The sequence below is a fragment of the Anomalospiza imberbis genome, chromosome 2, assembly GCF_031753505.1.
Source record: "Anomalospiza imberbis isolate Cuckoo-Finch-1a 21T00152 chromosome 2, ASM3175350v1, whole genome shotgun sequence".
NCBI lineage: Eukaryota > Metazoa > Chordata > Aves > Passeriformes > Viduidae > Anomalospiza > Anomalospiza imberbis.
This window is the reverse complement of record NC_089682.1, coordinates 6,389,294-6,411,548: the sequence shown is the minus strand read 5'-3', so window position 1 is coordinate 6,411,548 and position 22,255 is coordinate 6,389,294. Positions and strand designations below refer to the sequence as shown.

Genomic DNA, 22,255 nt, shown 5'->3' with positions numbered 1-22,255 from the left:
GGTGAACACATTCAGAGGGGCTCTCAAGGATGCCAATCCCACAGTAGAGCTCATGATTTCTTCTGGATATCTCAGAGGCCCTTCCAAAGTATCTCAAGCCATCTGTTTGCCATCTATCTGCTGTGGTTCCATGTCCCTGGCCTGCCTGCTCCCTCCTGTCAGTGTGGGTGGGCTCTTGCCTGCCTGCCCAGTAGTAAAATGCATTTCTGCCAGTGCAGCTGAAACAAGGACTGCAAGGAAGTCTCAGGTCTTTGTCAAAGGCAGCTCCTGCAGCTGCTGGGGCTGGTGCAAGGACAGGACAGGAGAATGTGTCAGGAGCAGGCAGGACATCAAGCTGCCAGTGAGCTTCATCTTCTGGTTATGGTTTCACATCTCGCTGTGTCCTGCCAAGGAAGAGAGAGGAGACCCTGCCCTCACCCTCTCTCCTCCCCCAGCCACACTCCTGCCCCATTCCCTTGGGATGGTTCAAGTGATCAGGTAGCCCTGGGGCAAATCAATGCAGAGAATTGACCTGGTGGAAATCCAACACCGCAGATAAATAAATGTGCAAGTACAAGAACATTTTACTGCCAGATATGTCAACCTGTCAAGTGAGCAGGCTCGCCCTGAGGCCACACAATTTCCAAAGCCAAGATGAGGAGGCAGAAGGGTGCCTGCAGCTGGGGAGAAAGGGCAGGGGAGATGGAGCAGGACCTTTCTTGACAGGGAAAAGTGGGCACTGACTTGGCAGGGCTGCTATTAGTATAAACCCACCCCCTCTGGTTCTGTACCACCTGTGCTTAGAATGGAAGGGGGCTTAACAGGGGAAAAAATTCATAGAGAAGAATTTAAGTTGCTGGAGATTCATTCATCAGGGTTGGTTGATTAATTAGGGACAGAAATAGACTTCTCTGGGCAAGTGGTTATGTTATTTCAGTTGTGAGATTACCTTATCTCAGTTATATCAGATTACTTTATCTCAGTTATGATCATGGAAGGAGCCCAAAGACATCTACAACTACTTGAGAGGAGGTTGTAGTGAGCTGGGATCTGCCTCCTCTGCCATTCTCAAGTGAAAGGACAAGAGGGGATGGCCTGAAGTTGCACCAGAGGAGGTTCAGATTAGATACTAGTAAAGAAACTTACTGACACAGTGGTCAGGCATTGGAATAAATTGACCAAGGAGTTAGTGGAGTCTCTGGAAGTGTTCAAGAACCATCTGGATGTGGCACCTGGGGACATGGATTAGGGGTGATTATGGTGGTACTGGGTTGACCGTGGGACTGGATGATCTTGCAGGTCTCTTCCAACCTTGATGATTCTGTAATTACACCCTGTAGGGACGTGGCTGCTCTGTGGAAATCTGTAATAGCAATGATTTTTGTCTTGTCCATCACAGATCCCTGGAGTTCTCTGTTAGAGGGCTGAAGGCTGGTAGGGTGACCCACTGGATGTGGGCCGGCAGCCCCTAGAGAAGTCACCTGTGTTCTTAGAAGCTCCTGACCCCACAGAACCAGGAACTCAATTCCCTCTGCACAGCCAAAGCAGCAGAAATGAGGAGGGGGCAATAACACCACTCTGCTATTGCTACCACTGAAGTAAAGATAAATAGTTAACAAAATTGTTGTTCTACTTTATTTTTCAATATGTGTATTTAAAAATCGATAATATCTATGTGTATTTAAATAAAATTACCCATGTTTTATACTACATGCTTGTGATGCTTACCTTGCATTTTCCCCATGAAAACATGTATGGTTTATCCTGACAAACCACTAGCCCTAGTAAGAGCAGATCCAAATCTTTGGCAGGAAATTAGGCTACATAATTTAAAGCTATTTTATACTAAGTGTGTGTATTTTCAGTCTAATGCAAGGTAGAAGAAAAGCCCCCACTCTTTTTCCTAGATGGATAGGATCTTGCTAACTTAAGAAAACAAAAAAAAAAAAATTCTGAACATCTCATATTAAAATTAAAATTCAAATAAAGTTAAAGAAACAAACTTTCTCCAACATTCTCCAAAGAAATTGTTATATTTTGCTGTTGTGGAATTTCACCAGGACTCACTGAGTTTTTTTTTAAATTCCCATTTTCTGCATAACCAGCTCTTTGTCCTCTAGTTTGCAATTATTTAAATTTGCAGGTTTTGCTGCCACCTTTTTCAGTTACTGAATTCAGAAATATTCCTCTTTAAGCAATCTTACCTGTTCTAAGCATATTTTGAAATCATTTAACTGCCTATTAGTTAAACTAATAACTTCAGTATGGCTTTGCACATGCAGTATGTCAATAGGTCCAGTTCTGTATCCTTAATAAATATAACTAATGAAATTGCTGAATATTTTGTGTCTCTGTGTGCATAGAAGGAAATGAGCTCCAAAATTGGTAACATTTGGAGAGCAAAAAAGTATGGCATCCTTTTTTCTGCTTTGTGAAATTCTTAGGTTTAATCACTCATGCACATGGTGCATATGGTCTGTCAGTATAATTTACCTGGGTTCATTCACCATTTTAGTCAGTGAAAAGCTCACCACCTGTGCTAGATGCTAGAATATTGATAAATAATATATGTGGAAATTAGTTAGTATTAATGTATAAGATGTTGCTATATTAATAAGTTCCCACTAGGCAGAAGGAATTTGTATAATTAAGATCATTTATCTGCAAAAAAGTGAGTGTTTGAAGTTGCCAGTGATATGTATCACAACATTATCAGAAATTATTAAAAAATCCACACTGAAAAAAAAAGGAAGGGAGTAGTTTTCTACAAAGGCAAGATAATGGAACTTTGGAGCTTCTGAAAATTCTTAAATGCTAGATACTCATATAAAACATTTTGTTTATTCGATATTTGTTATTCAACTCAAATAAAATGCTTTGTTTATTTAGATTTGTTACTCAAGGTAACAATGAAGACTGACAAGAAAGTAACTCAGTGAAACTTGCAGGACACAGCATCATCTTATTTACTTGGTTTTAAAAGTCTGCTCAATGCCATGAGCATACAAGACCTGTGCTTTGTTTAAAGTTCTGATGGATAATTCAGGGCAAGTAATTCCACCTCCCCATGTCTTAACTTTTTCACACTCTGTGCTGGAGGATACTAGGATGTAGCATTGGAAATATTAAGGGTTTCATTATCTCTTTCTGAGCATCACTGCTCTTACCTCAGGACAGCACAGAAAAGAAATGACAAATACACACAGCTTTTCAGGTTTCTGAAAAAACATTAACCCTCCTTAGAAGAGAAAAAAGTTAGTTAAAAGGTGTTGCTCACTGACACACTAGGGTGAAATTCTAGTTCCGTTAAAGAAGGTGTGGGTTTGCCACCATCCTCAACAGGGTTAGGTTTCATTTGTCTTTGATGAGATTTCGCACACTGCCTCATTTGATATCACACTTATTACATGTTTCACTAATATCTCAATTTGTAAGGGAAAACATCTCAACTTGTAAAGGAAAACCTCTCTGGAGGAATATTATGCATGAAGAAGGTGACAAGGAGCAGCCATTTCATCCAGAAAGCTCTAACTATAAGAGTCTGGCTTTAAATTTATCACAGAGGAAATAAAATAGCCATCTAAACTGTGGGCATTGTTTTGACTCTAAAATATGCACCTTTGTTCCATGCCTTGGCTGCCATCGAGGTATCAGATGTTTGAGGTGCTGCCCACGATGAACAGGCAGGTTTATTGCTGCTCCCTGCTTCTGTTTTTCCCAAGCTGCAGCAATCAAACAAACAAGGAAAGTCGTTTCTATAAGGTGGAGTAGATATCTGTTAACATGCCTGCTGATTTTATGGCAGAGGAGAAGGAACAGACCTGTAACTGCTCGCTGTAGAACACTCTTAAACTTGCATTTATTTACATAGCATCTATGGCATTTAGCCGACTGAAGAGAATTGATTAGCAAGGAGGCTGTTAAACAGCAGTCCCATAGCAGGCACTGCACCGAGGATTAGAGGTTTATTTCACTAATTGCCCTCCTGTAGTCTTTATGAGTCAATTCTAAAAAAATAAAGGAGCGCTCCAAACTGTGTTTGGAATAAAAGCAAAGTGATGCTTTTCACAGCACAGAAATCCCATAGATGAGCTCTTTTAGAAATGGGTTTAGCATTTTCCAGCCAAATTTTTCCTCTCTGGTGAACTCTTGCTGTATCCCTGCTATGCTGTTTAACCCATGGCATACTGAAAACCAGACCTGCAACAGACACATTAAGGACGATGTCGTCTTTCGCTGTCCACCACAGCTGCCCAAGATGTAGGAGCCACACACTTTTGTTCTGAAGAATTTTTTATCAAGGGAAGCAGAAATAAAGCCCTCACCTCTGTGGTTTTAAAAGTTAATCAGAAAAAGGAGATGTGCACGCTGCAGCCTTAAGAGCAGTGTTGGTACTCACAGGAAGGGCTGCCCTGCTCCAGCTGCCTCCCGGAGGTTTCCAGGGCATGGACAGCACCACTAGAGGGCTCACAAAGTATTTCAAGGGTTATTACATGTGGTACATGAAAAATAGTCTCATTTTACTTTCTGTTCCCCCATTTGTACAAGTGACAAATTTCAGAACTGAACCTGCTAAAGAGTGCCTTTATTTTAAAGCCAGCCCCATGCACTGCCACGGGTTTGCCTCCACATGGGGACACTTCCACCTCCTGACCTCTCCTGGGTAAACAGGCCTTCCATGGAAAACAGTTTTGGCCTGATAATGCTGCAGTCACCAGCCAGAGGCAGCTGTTCTGCAAAGCAGCACCTGCTCTTGCCAGTGCTTCCAGAGGAATGGAGGAGTTCAGGGCATCAGATACAGCAATACAGCAATATTGAGGCATTTTATATGTCAGTGCTTCAGGGGAAAAAAAACAAACCAAAAAAAAAAAAAAACCACCACCCAAAAAACCACAAAAAACAAACACAAAATAAACACAAAACACCATAAATTTATTTCCCTTCCGCTTCTTATAAGTTTAGGGATAACAGACTGTCAGGCATCTGATGATTTTGTTATACTGTTCATGGAGGGAACAATTTATTGTTATATGGTCAGGGAGGTTGGCCTACAATTAGATATGAAAGCTATTGTGGCTACTAACAAATAATGTTAACCAAAATGTGTAAAAAAACATCTCCTCTTAAGAATCAAGATCTACCTTTGTTGATGGGGCAGAATACCAAACTAGTACAACAAGTTTTCTTTTTTGTCTTAGCCCTGAAGACCTTGTTACAACATTTGGTGTTGAGAGTAGAAATGTTCTAATATATAGCCCCAAACTAAAAAATGTGAAGACAATAATCATAGGACTATTTCAATGCTGAAATACTGAAATTAATTTTCTTTTTTTTTTTTTTTTTCCTCTCTCTCTTTCTTTTCCCTTTCCTCTCTGAAACAGACTGCCAAGGGAATTATTATGATTACTCTGCATGTTTTGCAGATGGTTGGCTGCTGCACAGGGTTCTCAAGAGAGGTCAACATCCTATAGCATCCAGCTTGGATGCTGCCCTACAGACCAGCTGAGCTAAGGAAGCCCTTAGTCAGCAGAGCTTTTGCTGACATGACTAATTAAAGTCTCTGGTATGTGTCACCCCAAAGCACAGACTGAAGCCCTTTCATGAGCTGGGATCTGATTTTACTCTTCTCTTAAACCCAGTGGATGTACTCTACTTGTAAGGAATGGAAGCTGAATTGGACTTTTACTTTTTAAAAATATTTATATGTACGTATGTACATAAACAGATATACACAAAAAAGCTGTAACGCTGATGTGTTCAGAAGCCATGTTAAAGGATGTTTTCAGGAGCTTCAGCTAAACCTCAAAAGGTTTTTTTCCTAGGGACACCAGAGACAAGGACATTGGTTATATCATGTCACTGCTGTGAGGACAGGATGTTTTCCTGCTTTTTGGTTTTGCTATGTGGCATTCAGTCAAACAGGTCAGAGAGAGGCTGCTGGGAGACAGCAGGCTGTGTGTTTATTTAATCTGTAGCTTTTTGGGACATAACTGATAGATTCACCTTTCTGGTACAGTGAAATGGAAGAGAAAAAGGGGCAATATTGATGTAATCCTGCAATGCCCACCTGGAGGGTCCTCTGCTTTCTTCATGAATGCCAGTAATGTAAAACACTCTGCTTCCATGATTACACTGACTAAAGATCAAATTAGGAATAGCAACTGCCCCAAAGGCTCTCTTTGGATAGGATACTCACATCTGCTCCTCCTTTCAAAGAATGAGAACAGTCCAACAAACCCAGGCTTTCAGACCCAAAGAAGGGTAAAGGATGAGCTGCTGCAGTTGTCTTGGAGCCAACCAGCCCCCACGACTGACAGGAAGGCTGTGGCTGGAGTCAGGAACAACCATTGCTGCTTGTACTGGGAGTTTGCTCCTGCACATGGCATCAACTCCAGCTGTCCAGACCTTGGGGAAGATCTCCAGGGCTTTACCCTTAGAGGGAGACAAAGAATTCTCTGCCGTTTGAGGCCTTCAGAAGAGCACTCCATTCTCCCCCATGTGCATCCTGAAAGAATACTCCTGGAATTCTGTCTTCCTTACAGCAGTACCATCCTCTAGGACAGGAACATGTTTCTCTGACACATCCAGTTTACAGGGACGAAGGCATGGAGGTGATAATGCTGAATAAACAGTCCAAGATTTTTAAAGCCACCTTGAGTAAAAACTGGATTTTCACATCCTTTAGCTAATTAGAGCCTTTGCCGTCATTGTCTGAACTTCACCCACCCAAGCAGTCCCTGCAAATGTTGCATTATGCAAGTTTGAGTTTCAGATTTATTGTTTGAGATTATTTTGGAACCAGTGACTGACACAGACATTTCTCATCTATGTCAACAAGTCACAGTTCTTATAATTTGGGGTTGCAGGCATCTTGGATTTCTAAAATGCAAATTATATATTTATGCTAGAAATTGATGTGTTTAATATCATTTTTTCCAAGGTGGGCTTTTTAATTTTGAACAATTTTCACAAAGTTGCATACCACTATTTATGTATGATGAGGTTGTATAGACCAATAAAAGCAAAAAAATTACAAGGTAATGTTGATGATAAATTGATGATACATTCCTAACTTACGCTGTTGTGCCTAGTTAATGCAGGACTGATAACCACCTCATGATAATTACATACTGCAGAGAGGGAGGGTAATCTGTGTGGAGGGGAAATCACTGGTTTGGGTTCATGTTACTTTCTCTGAACCTTATTGGCATGTTTGATTAATATCTCTTTTTTATGTTTTGAGCTCATTTGCAACTGAAATGCAAACCTCTTGATGGATCAGGAAGGACAAGGCTGGTTTTGACTCTTGTCAAAAACACAACAATAATCTTAATTACAGAATCAGAGTATGTTAGAATTGTTTGGGTTAGAATGAACCTTAAAGATCATCTCATTCCAACCCCCCTTTCCCAAACCAGGTTGCTCAGAGCTCCATACAACCTGGCCTGGAACACTTCCAGGGCTGGTGAGTCCACAATTTCTCGGGGTAACATGTCCCAGTGTCTCACCACCCTCACAGTAAAGAATTTCTTCCCAATATCTAATCTAAGTCTACCCTCTTTCAGCTGAAAGACATTATCCCTTGTTCTACTTGCCCCTGTAGAAAATCTTGATTCAATTTTTGCCACAAAAACATGCAGTTCTTGCTTCTCTTTGCTAACCATTCTTGACCAAGGTCATTATTTCCAGAAGAGATACCAGCCAGTCTTGTTTCTCTTTGTGAGAGAAGAAGGGTCTTGGGAGAGCACAGGGAAGGAGCTGTTACACAGTGTCCACAGGTTTCTGTTGGTCTCTGTTTTTACCATTTCTTACATTTCAAAACCAAACATGTCTTTTCATTTCTCATTGGATATGAATGTAGTTTCACTCCCAGAGCAGTGGTGGTGTCTAGAGAGGAGTTTAGTCATTTTTCCTCTCTCATTTTACATTCTTATGTCCTTAACCCAATTTAAATGGTCAGAGCACTCTGGGCCAGCGACTTTGTTCGCTCAATATACACACAGTCCCCAGCACTAGAGGGTCCCATTCCAATGAAAACATTAAGTGCATCTCTGCTAGAAATGCTAAATAATTGATCACAAATCCCTAAATCATACAATGCAATGTAATTTCTTCTCCCAGATTTTCTTACACTGTTATTTATATCAGCTTACGGTATCAATAAAAAATTTGTAATGAAGTCCCAGAGATGCTTTGATTTAATGTGGTTACAGAGACTATCATTGCAAGTGGGAATAAATAGCTCTAATGGATTTTCTAGTACCTTGTTTTCATCATTCATAATAGACTTTCATCTGTGCTGGTCGGAACTGTAGGATGTCCGTGTGTTCTGCACCCAGGCTTTAACAGATCTATATTTTATGGCCCTACAGTAAAAGTAATTGCAGGTTTTATAATGTCTGTGTACTGTTCCGACTGAAAGCAATCCATTTAGAGACTTCTGGAAAGTTGAGTTGCTTCAGTTACAAGTGCATGAGCTGAGACGAGTTCCAGTCATGCATCCAGCCAGTTACCTGCCTCTTTTTAATGAGGGCACATTCCAGAGATCTAACTTTCTTTTCCTTTCCCTGTACCAAAATAGAATAAGTTTTTTGAACATGAGGGGTTTGAGCTGAAAGAATCCTGCCCCTGAGTTTCATCAGTTCAGAGGAAGTACAGGAATGTGGAGGCCAGCACAGAAGATGCTGGCAGCTGGAAGCAGCAATGAGGGCAGGATGCCAGCGTGGATGCTCACTCTCTTCCTAAATCAGACCCTTCGGCTGCAGCTCACACTTGACAAAAATCAAGAACTGATTTTGATCACTGTCTGACCTCAAATTAGCTTTCAAAAGCTGTGTAATGGTTCTTGGCAATCTCACCTTAGGAAAGCAGGAACTAAGGCAACCAGAAAAACAAAATCACTTCCATCTTTTTTTTTTTCTGTTGTTTTTTTTATTATGTTCTGTTTTGTTTTTAATGTTAAATGACAGGTTAATTATACCCTCTACCTAACAATGGAGGGTTCTGCCAAACATTTGCACCTAGACAGCCCAGAGCTGCCTCCTGCCCCCATGGTAACTGCCAGACCTGCAGCAAAAATCTAGCCCAAGAAAGGGAGAAGGTAACAGGGGAATGTGGTTTTTTTAAAGGCACAAATGCCCTCTGAATGCCAGTTCTGCTATTTGCACATCTCAAGACCAAGAATAACTCAGTCCGAATGTTAACAGTGCCTTTTTCACTGTATGTGATGAATGGATTAATCCTGCTGTTTTCAGAATAATTAATCTAGCTTGACACTCCAGGCGAAAAATCCAATATGCTGGATTCCACATGGCAGTGCTTCATAATATTTTGTTATTTTTTCAATGTATAATTAATAAGGAGAGTAGGGAATCCAGAAGAATCAGTCAGCATTAAAATAAGCAGAAAAAGGTCAAGGTAGCTGGAGTTGAGTCTCAGCTATTTCAATGACAGTATCAATTGAAAAGAAACTCCACAACTGAGAGACAGACAAGATCCAGTTGCAGCTGGCTAGAACATAGATGCCACTTCCTAAACTACCTAAACTATTTTATGTCATGGCATGAATAATTTCTCTCAGTGATTAGTCTAATTTTAAACTCTTACTATTTTCACAATATATTCCTTGACTGATACATCCAGATGTATCAACTGGAGAGAAAAGAGTAGCCAGCCTATACCTTTGGCATTGCCAATCTCCCAAAAGATGCCATTCAGCACAAAAACTTGTGCATGGTTAAGTAGGGAAAAAAAGTATTCCTTAGTCTTATGGGTAGACAATTGGGGAATGCTCGTACTAATCATGTCATTTTATATTTCCAGAATGGCCCCCTCAAAGACTTTCCTTGACTCAAGTGATACATATCCTTCCTCCAGCTCTAGAAAACCATATGAATCAAACCATTATCTCCAAACACTGTAGTTTTTGCTTAAAAATTACCTCCCCTCCCAACACACCCACTTTATCTTTTTATGTGCCTTTTTTTCCCCCCAGGTTAAATACTTATTCTGAGGCTGCAGAGATGACCATACAATATTTGCTGTGTGCTTGGTTCACCTCCCTACCTGGTAAAATAAGCACTAACAGCATACTTGGAGCTCCTACATGGACCAGTGGGGGCTGACTATTTGATGCAATCTTCACTTGGCCCAGACACCACTGACCTGCTGTAGCTCAGAACCTGTCCTGAGAGACAGAAAAAACTTTATTTCTATTTTCAGGAGGAAAAAAAGTGTCACTTTAGAGGGAGTTGCTAAATGACATCTTCACTCTGCAACATCCCCAGCTGCACGTGTCACAGAGCAGTTCTGTGTCACTGCAAGCTGCTCGTGAGGAACTGGTGTGCTGGTACACAGACCTGATCATGGCACTTTGGGAAATTAGGGAATGAGAAGAATTTGCCTGAGTTTTTAATCGGAGAAGAAAACAATACATGGGATAGATACTCAGTTGTGGTCACTTGCCACAGCCTTATGGACTTCAGCTGAACAACTTTATATAGCAGCAGCAGCAAGGTCTGGCCTGTATAGGGAGGTAGAAGGAAGAAGCCACAGTCACAGGGAAAAACAGTGTTTATTCAGAAATTCCGTGTATCTTGGATCAGTGTGAAAGGGTGTTATACTATTCAGAGATGTGGAAATGAATTTTTGACCCACAAATCAAATCTCCCCTCAGCCACCATGATGGTGCTTCAGTCTTGATGGAGCACTCATGGAAATACGCAAAGCAGAATCACTGCTGCCCATTCAGAGTTTCCCTAAAATCAAATGTATTTTTCAGCCACAAGACCTATTAGACATGTCATGATTAGAGGTGATCTACTGGAAGGTGTCCCTGTTTCTCTCAGGGAAGCTGGACTAGATGATCTTTAAAGGTCCCTTCCAAACCAAACCATTCTATGGTTCTTTGGATTGGGATTCTGAGGCAAGGTTTTGGAAGCTGGGGGACTACAGGGTTTCTTCTGTGAGAAGCTGCTGGAAGCTTCCCCTGTATCTGACCCCAAACTAGAACAAGGGAAAGGTGTGAGAAGTCCTCCCCCTGAGGAGGAAGGAGCAGCAGAGAGGAGTGATGAACTGACTGCAGCCCCTATTCCCTGTCCCCTTGTGCTGCTAAGGGATAGGAGGGGGAGAAATGGGAGTGACGTTGAGCCCAGAAGGAAGGGAATAGCAGGGGGAAAGTATTTTAAGGTATGCTTTTCATTTCTCATTATGCTACTCTGCTTTAATTGGTAATAAATTAATCTGATTTTCTCATATTAAGTCTGCTTTGCCCATGATGGTAATGGGCGAGTGATCTTTCTCTGTCCTTATCTCAACCCATGAACCTTGTGTTGTATTTTCTTTCCCCTGTCAAACTGAGGATGGGAGTGATAGGGTGCCTTTGGTGGGCACCTGGCATCCAGGCAGAATCAACCCACCGTGACTCATCAGACTTTTCCTAGAGGAAAACTTTATTGGCAGTGAGAGACAAACCAGACCCCCAGAAAGTTTTAGTCATCCATGGATCTAAAGCAAAGGTCCTGCAGCTCTTGATCTAATTGAGCTTAAGCTCTGCAGCAGAGAGACTGGAAATTTCTGGAACCTATATTTTAATGGGATCTCTTTGGGAGATCCAGTGCTCTCCTGTGGGACCAAAGCTGGATTCTGGAAATCCTCTCTGGAACAATGGACATGTTGTCTGAGCCAGCTGCTCTGAGGCCCATCACACTCTCAATCCTGCCATGAAGCAGTTTCCAAAAGTGTGGTGCCAGAGAAGGACAGGACAGGGAACACAACCACCAGCCATAGAAACAGACTCATTCTTCAGCAGCAAGGACCATGAGATGCAAGCCCAGATTTGCTAGTGCCCTATTTTAATCACTCTGCAAACATTTTTTCTTTCAATTGCTTCACCATCTCAAAACCATTGATTCTGTTTGGCCCACAAATATGGTGTAAAGTTTATGTTTGTTTTTCTTTTTTTAAGGAGCCTTTTACAATTTTGAATTCCTATGTTTTCAGCTGAGGCAATTGTAGACTAACCCAACCACTGATGGCTAAAACATTATATTGGTTTTTTGCACTCATTTTAGTGTCTCTAGCTGGTATTTCTCATTGTACAATTCATTTTATAACAGGACTACCCCTTCAGCAAAATTTGTGTACAGGGCTAACCACAAAAGGGCCCTGTTTCATAATTGTGTTGAGGTAATACCCAAGGCTCTCAGCAAGAATAATAATAAATAGCATGACACAACTGTGCTGAGTCACACCTTTTTAAAGCCCAGCTCTTTTGGGGGGATACAAGGGCATAGACAAAAGCAGCCACAGGCAGCAAAGAGCCCCTTCTGAACAGCTCCTGGAAACTCATTCAAGTCAGTGGTCATAAACAACAATAGCACAGCTGTTAGATAAATGGGATGCTTACAACTGCACACAGAAAACCTAAAAATTTCAGCAACAAAACCATTAGCTTTTACTACATGAGTGGTACAGGACCTGCTGTTTCAGTAGTGTTCTGCTGGGTCACATAAAACCTGTCGAGAAAACACAGAGAAGTCTGGCACCCATCCATTCCTCCATCTGTCTGAGGGCAGCTGGGAAACTGCCCCAGCCCGTCCTCAGACTCGAGGATTCTCTCATGTGGCAGCCACTGCCAGAGTATCAGAACTGTCACCAACATGTTCACAAGCCTCATTTTGCAGTAAATGCCCTTTATCATCTCTCCTCAACACTTAAAATAAAAGCTCTATTTTTTGCAGCTGTTCCAATCAGCCCCACTCCTGGAATGTATATTTTCAAAACAGCAAAATCACAGACATTCAGCACCACTTGTGGATCATCTCACCAGGCTATGACCATATCCAGCACAATTCTCTTCACCAGAAATTTTAAAACTAATTTCTACCACATCCTATTAACATCTGTAACCTACGGCTCCATGCACAACAGCAGAGAGCACATTCTGAAATATTCATGATGTATTTTAAAAGGACAAGAGTAGGGACACATCAGAACACAGGGCAAAGACATCATGAGCCAGGGTCTGTTGTTTTGTTTCTTAGGGGATTTTGGGGTAAAGTGTTTTTCATTTTTTTCCCTGCACTATGTAGTCTTCCTAATTTGTTATGACTCTAAAAGAACAATAACCTAGGATGAAGGAATTAGATTAAGTCCTTCCACTTAGTTAATTTCCATGATCTAATATTTCCCTCATGTTCCAACATAGCACTGTGCTCTGCTGACGACATCAGGGCTGAGGAAGTGTCTTAGAAGTCGGATTCAATTCAAGGGCAAGGCAGACCAGAGACCACTTAGTTCCCCAGACAAAGTATTCTTGGTTTAGTGTGCTTGTAGGGAGCCAGAAACTGTAATGAAAATGCTTAGGAAACCAAGTCCCCTTGGATACAGAAGATCAATAATGTTCTCAACAAAGTTGAAAACAATTCAGAACACAGTGTCTCACCAACTTGTACTGCAATGTTTTACTATAGTTTCTGTGGATCTCTTTTTTGACAATATCTTGAAACAGCAATCAATACTTGCCCATGGTATGCCTCCCCTCCCATTTATTCTCTTTTCCAGCCAGTGGCAACAACAATTATTTAAGGAAAACAAAATATTGATATGTTGCTAATGCTGAGTATTTACTGTATGTGTAACAAGGATCAAGACCCTTCCATGCTGGATAGTATAGAAGAAAATATCCCAGATACCCATGCTGGAGCATCTGAGGAAATTCTGCATAAAATAAACAGCAATAGAAAATCACCAGTGGGTTTCCTACCCTTTCATCCAGCAAATAAAAATGCTACCACAAAGACAGTAGACACTAAAAAGGAATGGACAATCTATCAAGGGGGCTGAGCTTGTATGTAGGAAGGAAGAGAAGGAATTATTTTAACAATATGGGGATAAGGGTTTTGTGGCAGCAAAGTAAAAAAAAAAAAGTTTGGTTTGTGGGACTGATTCCTGGTATTTGCTGCTTTTGTTTTTCTATTGGTCTCTATTTTACATTTGCCAGAAATGTCAAACTGTGAGATGGAAGATTTTGGTTTATCTCTGTGTATTATGAAGGAGGTAAAGCAAAGCAATCCATCAATCCAGTAGCTGGTGTTTAAGCTTCTTTCTTCCGTAGGCCTACTTCTCCTGCTCTTCTAAGAGGATGGGAACTGTCTCATTCCCAGGAAGTATAACAAGTATAACAAACCCTCAACTTAAGTCTTATTGAGCCTTTGGGAAATGCTCTGAACAACGCTGTCCATCTCCTCCTGTGGCAAAACATTGCAGCAAAGACAGTGCTGGTGGGAATGAGTGGCAGAGGAATATTGCAAAATACATGTGACCGTAGAGCCCAGTATGACTGTCTGAGGGAGCTGAACACAGGGACACACTGGGGAAAGCACTACAAACTGCTGGATGTGATGGCATTACTGAATACTGAGCAGCAGCAAGAACAAGGCACACGCAGCACGAGGAAAACAAATGTATCACCTGAAATAATTAAGCCAAGTTATACATTCAGTGCTTTTAGGTAACTGAGAGACATGAGTGAGGAGCAATGGTATTCCTTGTGCCCAGAACCAGCTCAAGTTTTTAATTTCCAGATCCTTGTTCACAGAGTAGACAAAAGAACTTTCTTGTAAGCAAATTCTGGACGTTGCCTACACTTCATTTCTTGGCCCCAGGTTTCCCATCTCAGTACAATTGTACCAGCAGGAGCAGCACTGGCAGAGTGAGCATGGAAAAGGCCCCTGGGATGGTGACACCCTCACCAAACCACCACTTCCATCTGCTGGGAATAGGACAATGTGCCTCCATTGCCACATCCTCACTGACAACTCTCAGCAGTCACAGCCTGTGGGATTTCCTCCGGTTTATGATCTGATCTCCAGCCCACAGCCAAACTGAACCATCAGGGTTACAGGTAAGGGAAGGAAAAGTGCTCTTTTTGTCTCTTTGCATCTCTCCTTCTTCCCACCTCCCAGCCTCCCCCCTCACCTGAATCAATCCAAAGCTGCAGGAGTAGAATCACAAGTTAAAGGGCAAAAAATAGGGAAAATGGAAAAAGCTTGTCATAAAAAGGGGTTACTCATACCATCATGAGGAAGCAGGGTGATTATACACACTTTACACAGAGTGATAGAAACAATAGGATTACTCACATCATTTCAAACCCTAATGAAGTGCATCAGTTACACTCCCACAGCAACCTGGAGAAGGAAGAAGAGGAAAGTCTGCTGGTGTAGCCTAATAAGGACTTTGTGAGAGAATCCCAGTTAACATGTCCTGCATACGGTTTGCCACAGGCCTGCTGGGGACTGCAGTCCAGGGTTTCTATATGTGCTCAGCAACTCAGTGGGGGGAGACAGAGAGAAGAACAGATGTGTGTAATTTTTGTATTTTTCCAGTCACCTCCTCTTCCAGAGTCATTCTTAACATAATCAGTTCAGGAGGGACAGAATAGGTTGAGGGAAGGTAGGAACAAAATCAAAGGAGGAAGTTCACCAACAGCTATTTTGAAACTTTGAAGAATACACTTTGTATTTCATTCTAAAACACTGGTGACACACCCAAAAGACAGAGGAACAGGACAGAGCTTCTTGAGTGCAGTTCTACAGCCAGAGCTTCTGGAAAGAGCAAGAGCTGGATTGACTTTGTGCCTGTGACTGTGAAGGCAGCACCTGCAAATAGAACTAATGAAAGGAAACACACCCTCTGCAATTTGATGATTTACCACCTGAGATCACCTAATGGGAAAATCCTAGGCTTCAGAATCTGTAATCCTTGACTTTGTGTGAGATCAAAATAATTCAAAATTAATTACTCAGTTCATACTTACAAAAATGCTTCACTGCTGCTTCATATAATTTTGACCTTTCTATTATATTGCAAAAAAGAAAGATAAATCTAAATGTAAATATAAAAATAAAACCTAAAGTGAACATCATACATCTTAAATGTATTGAAATAAAGCAAAACTTTTCGTAAAGATGTTGATGAAATCATAGTGTTCTGTGTTGAATCAGGACTTTCTAAGCCTCCATCCAGCTCAAGAATTTGTATGCTTTGTACATCTATTCCTTTTCAGCAGAAAAGCTTTCCCAATGTTTTTGATGGAACCATCATAACTTCTTCATAGCATTTCTGCTTAAAATTCTCTTTGCTCACATTGAAAAAATAATCACGTAGCTGATTTTTTTTTTTCACTTCTTGCCACTAGAGCACTATCAGCTTCCTAAGAAGCTTGGAGCTATTCAGTTTGAATTATCTCAAGCAAAATTGTGCAGAAGGCTCCTCAGTTTGCATTACTCCTTCCCTGAGTGTCTGAGCTCTCCAAAGGCATAACTGGAACCCCAACATCAACCCAAACTTTTTGCAGCAACCCGTTGGTGCTTCTGTTTATTATCATGCCTGATGTTACAATACACCCTCCCTTAAGAAAGGCAGTGTTCAATTGACCAAACAAAAACAAATGTTTCCCCAAGGCATAAATTCCATGAACTGTTTGGATGTTTTCTATGAAGCTAACAAACACTTATGTCAGTATTTGGAAGGCTTAAGCACTGGTTTTTGAATGGACTGAAGCAAAGAAGAGACAGCGTTAATTGGATTTTACAGTTTCAACAAGTTTAAAGACATTCCAGGGTAAATACTACTTGTTTTATAACATTGCTCATAAATAAAGGAAGCTTTTACAATAGACTTGATACTCTGATTAAAATTAAATTTTATTTATATTAATACAGCTAGAATAACAGAAAAAAAAGTGTGGTTGTATTCCAGACTTACAGGGAAGAGTGTCAGGCCTGCTCTTGAAACCTTCTTTTTAATATATTTGTATTTAATGTATCCCTGCAATCAGATTGCATGTGGAAACACTAAGTGCAGCTTTATGGACTTTTGGGGGCTCAGTGCAGCTGCAAGGTTATAATCCACAGATGATACAAACACAGGAAAAGAAATGGATTCAGTTTTTAATACCAGCATCATTCACTGACTTCATGCTGGTGTAGTGTAGATGAACACAAGACTATAGAGGGGAGGACTAATTCTTGTTCTTTCCAAACAAATGAAAAGAATTAAACCAGCATTTTCAATGACAGAAAAGCAAAAAAAAAAAAAAAAAAAAAAAAAAAAAAACTAAACAAACACCATAACAACAAGAAGAAAGAAACTCTTCAATTTCCATGGTTTTAACATTGAAAAAAACACTGGCAAGCTGGAATTCAGGCTCCAAAGCCATTAAATTCTTGAGGATGCCTCAGCACTGTCCTTAGGATCAATGAATCAAAGGCATACCACTGTCTCACAGGCAAGTTCCCTGTTTTTTCCCCCTTGCTCTTCCCCCTAAGGGGGAGCATTCCAGGAAGGATGTTGACTTTTCATAGAAACATGATACAGTGAGCCTGGAAGGAAGAGATACCTGACTGGGGCAGGTTTGGGTTACCCAAGAGCTGATGTTTTTCTCATCATATCTGAAATGATCTGTAAGTTCTCTGATGTGCATGATTGCCTGAAAACTGAATGCTTAATGCACACAGTCAAAATGCGAAGCATATACATGCAATTTCAGCTTGATCAAACCCAGGGAATAAAGTTCCTAATGCAGGAGGTAATTCAAATACTATTCAGACCATACTCAGAAAATCAATATGGAATAGCAATCCATGTTGCCCAAGCTGTACAGTGCCAGACAGAGTTAATCCTAATGAATGGAGTTATTTTGAATCCTGATTTCCCTAGCATGATTTAATTATTTCAGTTTATCAATTGCTATTAAGCTCCAAGCCATGTTTTACCAAGGTGTAGTTGTGGCATGAGGTTCGGTGGCATAAACTCCTGGATACTCTGGACATCTGCAACCAGCTGTGTTAATAGTTTTTAATAACAGGGGACTGCTGCAATCCAGGCCTGTTGTGAACAGGTGAACATCTCCAGTTCGACCACAAGGCTTTGAACCCTTCCCTACTTCAAATATGTCCTATTTGCCTGAATTTTTGGTTGAGAAAAGAACTTTACTTCTTGGTCTGTAGATGGGTATCTACTAGAAAGTCTGATGAGCCAGCTAGTCCTCATTTTGGAGAGGCTACTGAGCATATTTCCTTAGAAGATGATCAGTTTAAGCAACACTCCTTTAAATTGCCTGAGTTTAAACCCACAGACCTGAAAACTACATTATCCTTCTTGACTGCACTGTGAACTTCTCAGCTGTGCCTGAGTAATTTAGGTTTCTCAATACTGCTCATTTTTGACAGAGGGTTAGAAAATACAGTCTTCTCACCTGGGTTTTGGTTTTGAACAAAATCAAAATTTGAGGTCAGGTTTTGCCCTCAACCTTTTTCATATGCAGTTGAGTTCATGCTTCTACATAGATTCACCTTGGGGAAGAAAATAACCTTCAGAATTCTGAACAGAATTTGAGGGGCAAAAAACTACTCATATTAAAGGCAAGAAAACACTCCTTCACAAATCTTTACTAAGGAGTTAACTCATAATAAACATCCAGAATTTATAACATGTAGAAAAAAGAAACCTTGAATAATTAGGGTTTCTTGTTACTGGTTACTAACTAGAAGTTAGCAATGCTATTAAAATGCCACTTTGTTTTCTATGAAAGATTGGCACATTAAAAAAAAGAAATTAGTTTTATTTTGTATTACAGATTAAGAGAGAATTGTGTTATTTACTACCTCAACTATTCAGAAGTACAAATTAGATTTTATGTATTAACAGGACACCCAGAGTTTTACAAATTTTAGCTCAAAGGACTGCGTATCATAAAATTCAAAGCCAAAATTGCTCTGCTTAGAATTTTCCTGCTTTAAAAGTATCAAGCAGTCTAAATGAAGAAACCCAATCCTATGCAATCTGTATGACCAGCTGGCACAGGTATGCAAACAAATGAAGAACAGAAAGCAAAAGCTAATTATTTGAACCAAATTTAATTAATTATTGAATAATTAACCTTGACACTAGTAGTATCAATACAAAGAGACTCTTCTGCTCCCTTTGTAACAGATTGTAAATTCTAGAGTTTTATAGGAGATGACTTTGGGCCATATAGTTTGGAATGTTCTCAAGGTCAGCCCATCTGACTTCAGAGTTTTGTGATATGAAAACAAAAAATTTTACAAAATTTGCAATCTAATTCAATTTTGAGCTCAGATCACATCTCCCAGAGGCTATATGTGTTCAGATCTACCAAGTTTTTGGCTGCAATTTATATGCAATTAGAAAACAAGCAAGTGAAAAAACACTCCGTAACCTAGCTGTATGAAGTTCCCCAAAAGAGTTTCCAGATTTAAGGGAAAATCCACGTCATCAATATAGCTAATCTTTTAAAAATCTTTTTTTTTCAAAGGATGAGAAAAAAAGAAGATAGTGTTGCTGTGTCATGGACAGGATGTTGAACAAAGATGTTTTAGTGGTAGCAGTGCTGTATATCTCCCACTATATCTATTGAGTAGTTATAAAAATGAGGGCTGGATCATTATTGATTATGGAATTAAGGCCAGACTGGAGTCTGAGCAGTTGGAGTAATCTGAACTCTGTAGACTGCTGGATGCTCCTCTGTGGCGCAGAGGACAAGCTTTGAGTTTAATGGAAGGAGTAACTATAAATAACACCTCTTCTACTTCATCCCAGGTTGAATAAATGCAGCCAACACAGCAAACCAGTACTATATCCACCTGAAAATGCTGACAAGATAAATACTGCAAGTTACTTAGGGTATCTTTTAAAGAATTTGTAGTTCCAGTTTATTTGACATTGGCAAAATTTGACACAGGTACACAAAAATGCTATAATTACTTTCATATCTGATTTTAATAGAAAATAAGAGTCGTTGAATCTGCATTACATTCTTTCCCAAATGCTCTCTATATCTCTTTCCCTTGCATCAGGAAGATTTTACTTCTGTTGTTATCAGATTCAAAGATAATATTTAGCTTTGCTGTATCATCTACTACATGAATCAGTTTGAAGCCACGTCTTCTTTATTTAATTAAAATGTATATGTATCACTATCAAAGGACTTTTTATGTCTATGAGCAAATTCTGACTGAGGCATCTGTGTGCTTCTGCAATCCCACTACCAGGAGAGATACATGCAGAAAAATAGGTATTTCTCCAGAGAAATCTGTGTTTCTTAAATAATGCCAATTTGATTTTACACAATTTAAGCTGCATATTAGTCAGAGTGCAGTCTGCAGAAAATTATTATGAATTGAAGAAAAAAGCTTGTAATTTCATTTCTACACCCTGAAGTGTCTGAAAATCTCTCTTCATGTCTCCCTTTTTCACCTGAGCATTGAGAATATAGAGGAGTTTTAAAAGTCTCAGCAAAGGCCATTTTTATTAATAATACAGACTTAGTAGGCTTATGGAGATAGAAACAGGCATTTAGTTAACTACAGCATTATGATTAAGGATCCAGAATATGAAAGCTGAAGTGTGGTGTTCATATAATTGTGCTACTGGCTTAAGACTTGATATTAATCCAAGATGTTTCACTTGCCACGGGCCAAAAGCATATCTAAAGACACATTTCCATCTCATCCCACAGCAAGACACAAATAAATAATGTGTCTCATAAAGTCATATAAAGAGAAGCTGAATACCATAACTGGCTGCATGGTCCTTCCTTCACTCATACTTTGATGATGTAATCAATAATAAAATGTTTAAATCAATAATTTTGAAGCTGTGAGTTCAAAGCCAGCACCAGAGGAGGAGGTTCTGCAGGCTGTGCAATGCCAGAGATGCATTTTCATAATATTTGTGTGCTGCATTTAGTGCATGAATTTATAGATCAGCACATTTTGAGAGAAAATCCACCAGATTTTCCCATGCACCAAAATCCCTTTTCTGCTCCTTTGGATTCTACTGCTTTTCTGTCTTAACTGAATGCTTTTACAGAGCGTGAACCTTCAAACTTCACAAAGATACTTCAGTCTAGAAATAATTCAGAGAGAGCTGGGCTCTCGAAGCTCTCCCAGCTCAGTGCTCTTCCCTTCCCCTATCCTAAAATGTTTTCCACACACGCAGCATTGAAATGACTTGTAAATGAGAGCAGTTGCAAAGGAGAGGGGCAGGGTCTGTGCAGACTCAGCTGGGTGAGGACAGCTGGAAGCAAAGGGCTGAGAGATCAGTCCCTGCCCCAGCAGCATCCCCGGGCTGGCTGCAGCCCCTGTGGTCCAGGTGAGGGGAAAGGCTGCAGCCCCCACAGAACTTTTCAGCAGCCCTGATCCGAGGGAGCAGCCACCACATGAGTCAGACTGCTGCAGAAGGAAATCGTTTTGTTTACAGCAACGGGAAGGGAATTGCTAGGGCAATTAAAATAATTTCTTGTTTCATAATACAAGCGATACCAAGAGTGCCTGTTAGCTGCATTTCAGTGTCAGGTACTTAAAAAACAAACAAACAATCAATCAGGAAAAGTAGGTGCTAATTTCACAGGGGATTGTCAGTAAAAAGCAATCTTTATTTGAATGCCCTCAAATCTTCCATGCTGCTGTACCCAGTCCACATTCCTGTTCCCTGGAGGCAGTGGGTGGACCAGGATACCTCCAGGGGTTACTGTCCTTTGCTGCCCACCTGAGGCTTTACCTGCTGCTGAAGGCTGTGAATCAGGGGGTGTGCAGGTATTTGTGAGGGAAAAGAGCAGAGTGAAACTTGGAGTTGTCATCCACTCCTTACCAAGGCTGTTGCTGGCAGGGAACTCTCAAACCTCTCCCAGCCATGATGCTGCAGATGCCCAGGGCCAGCCTGGCTCCAGTAAAGTGCATCCATTTCAAGATTTGTCCACGGATTTCACCACCAAACACAAGATTTGCAACAATAGTGTCTCATGTAAGCCCTGACTGACTCAAGAAGGGGAGACTTGTTTTCAAGTTTTGAATTTTCCAACTGTGTGTCTGCACGGCAGAGCTGAAAACCCAAATACATTCCACCTGCTGATAGCACCTGCCAAGTCCAGAAAGAATACCAAAATATGATCCATCACAGTTAATATTTCTCAAGACCCAAATATTTGCAGGGAATTTGCCAAGCAATTGGTTGGGAAGGAATAATAACCCTCTTTTCTCACATACACACACCAATATACAGCTCTGTGCAGCAATTCTCAAGAGCCACATTAAATAATGTATGTGCTGCTCATGGACACTTTGCAGCAGGGGGAAGTGAAATCCACAGTGTTACATATTTCATTTGTTCACCCCTATTGCTTGTTAACTCTTTTGAGAAGTAAAGCAATCTCCCCCAAAACTCTTTGATGTGTCCTGGAGTGAATTTC

General features: G+C 40.5%; 1 long non-coding RNA gene across 1 annotated transcript in view; it reads right to left on the bottom strand.

The window, feature by feature from the left end:
* LOC137468210 (uncharacterized) overlaps positions 1 to 22,255 on the bottom strand; it is a 67,470-nt gene that overhangs the window by 7,617 nt on the left and 37,598 nt on the right. Inside the window, exon 2 of the long non-coding RNA XR_010995798.1 lies at positions 3,598 to 3,701. This is a non-coding gene — a long non-coding RNA (uncharacterized lncRNA). The remainder of the gene's footprint in view (positions 1 to 3,597; positions 3,702 to 22,255) is intronic.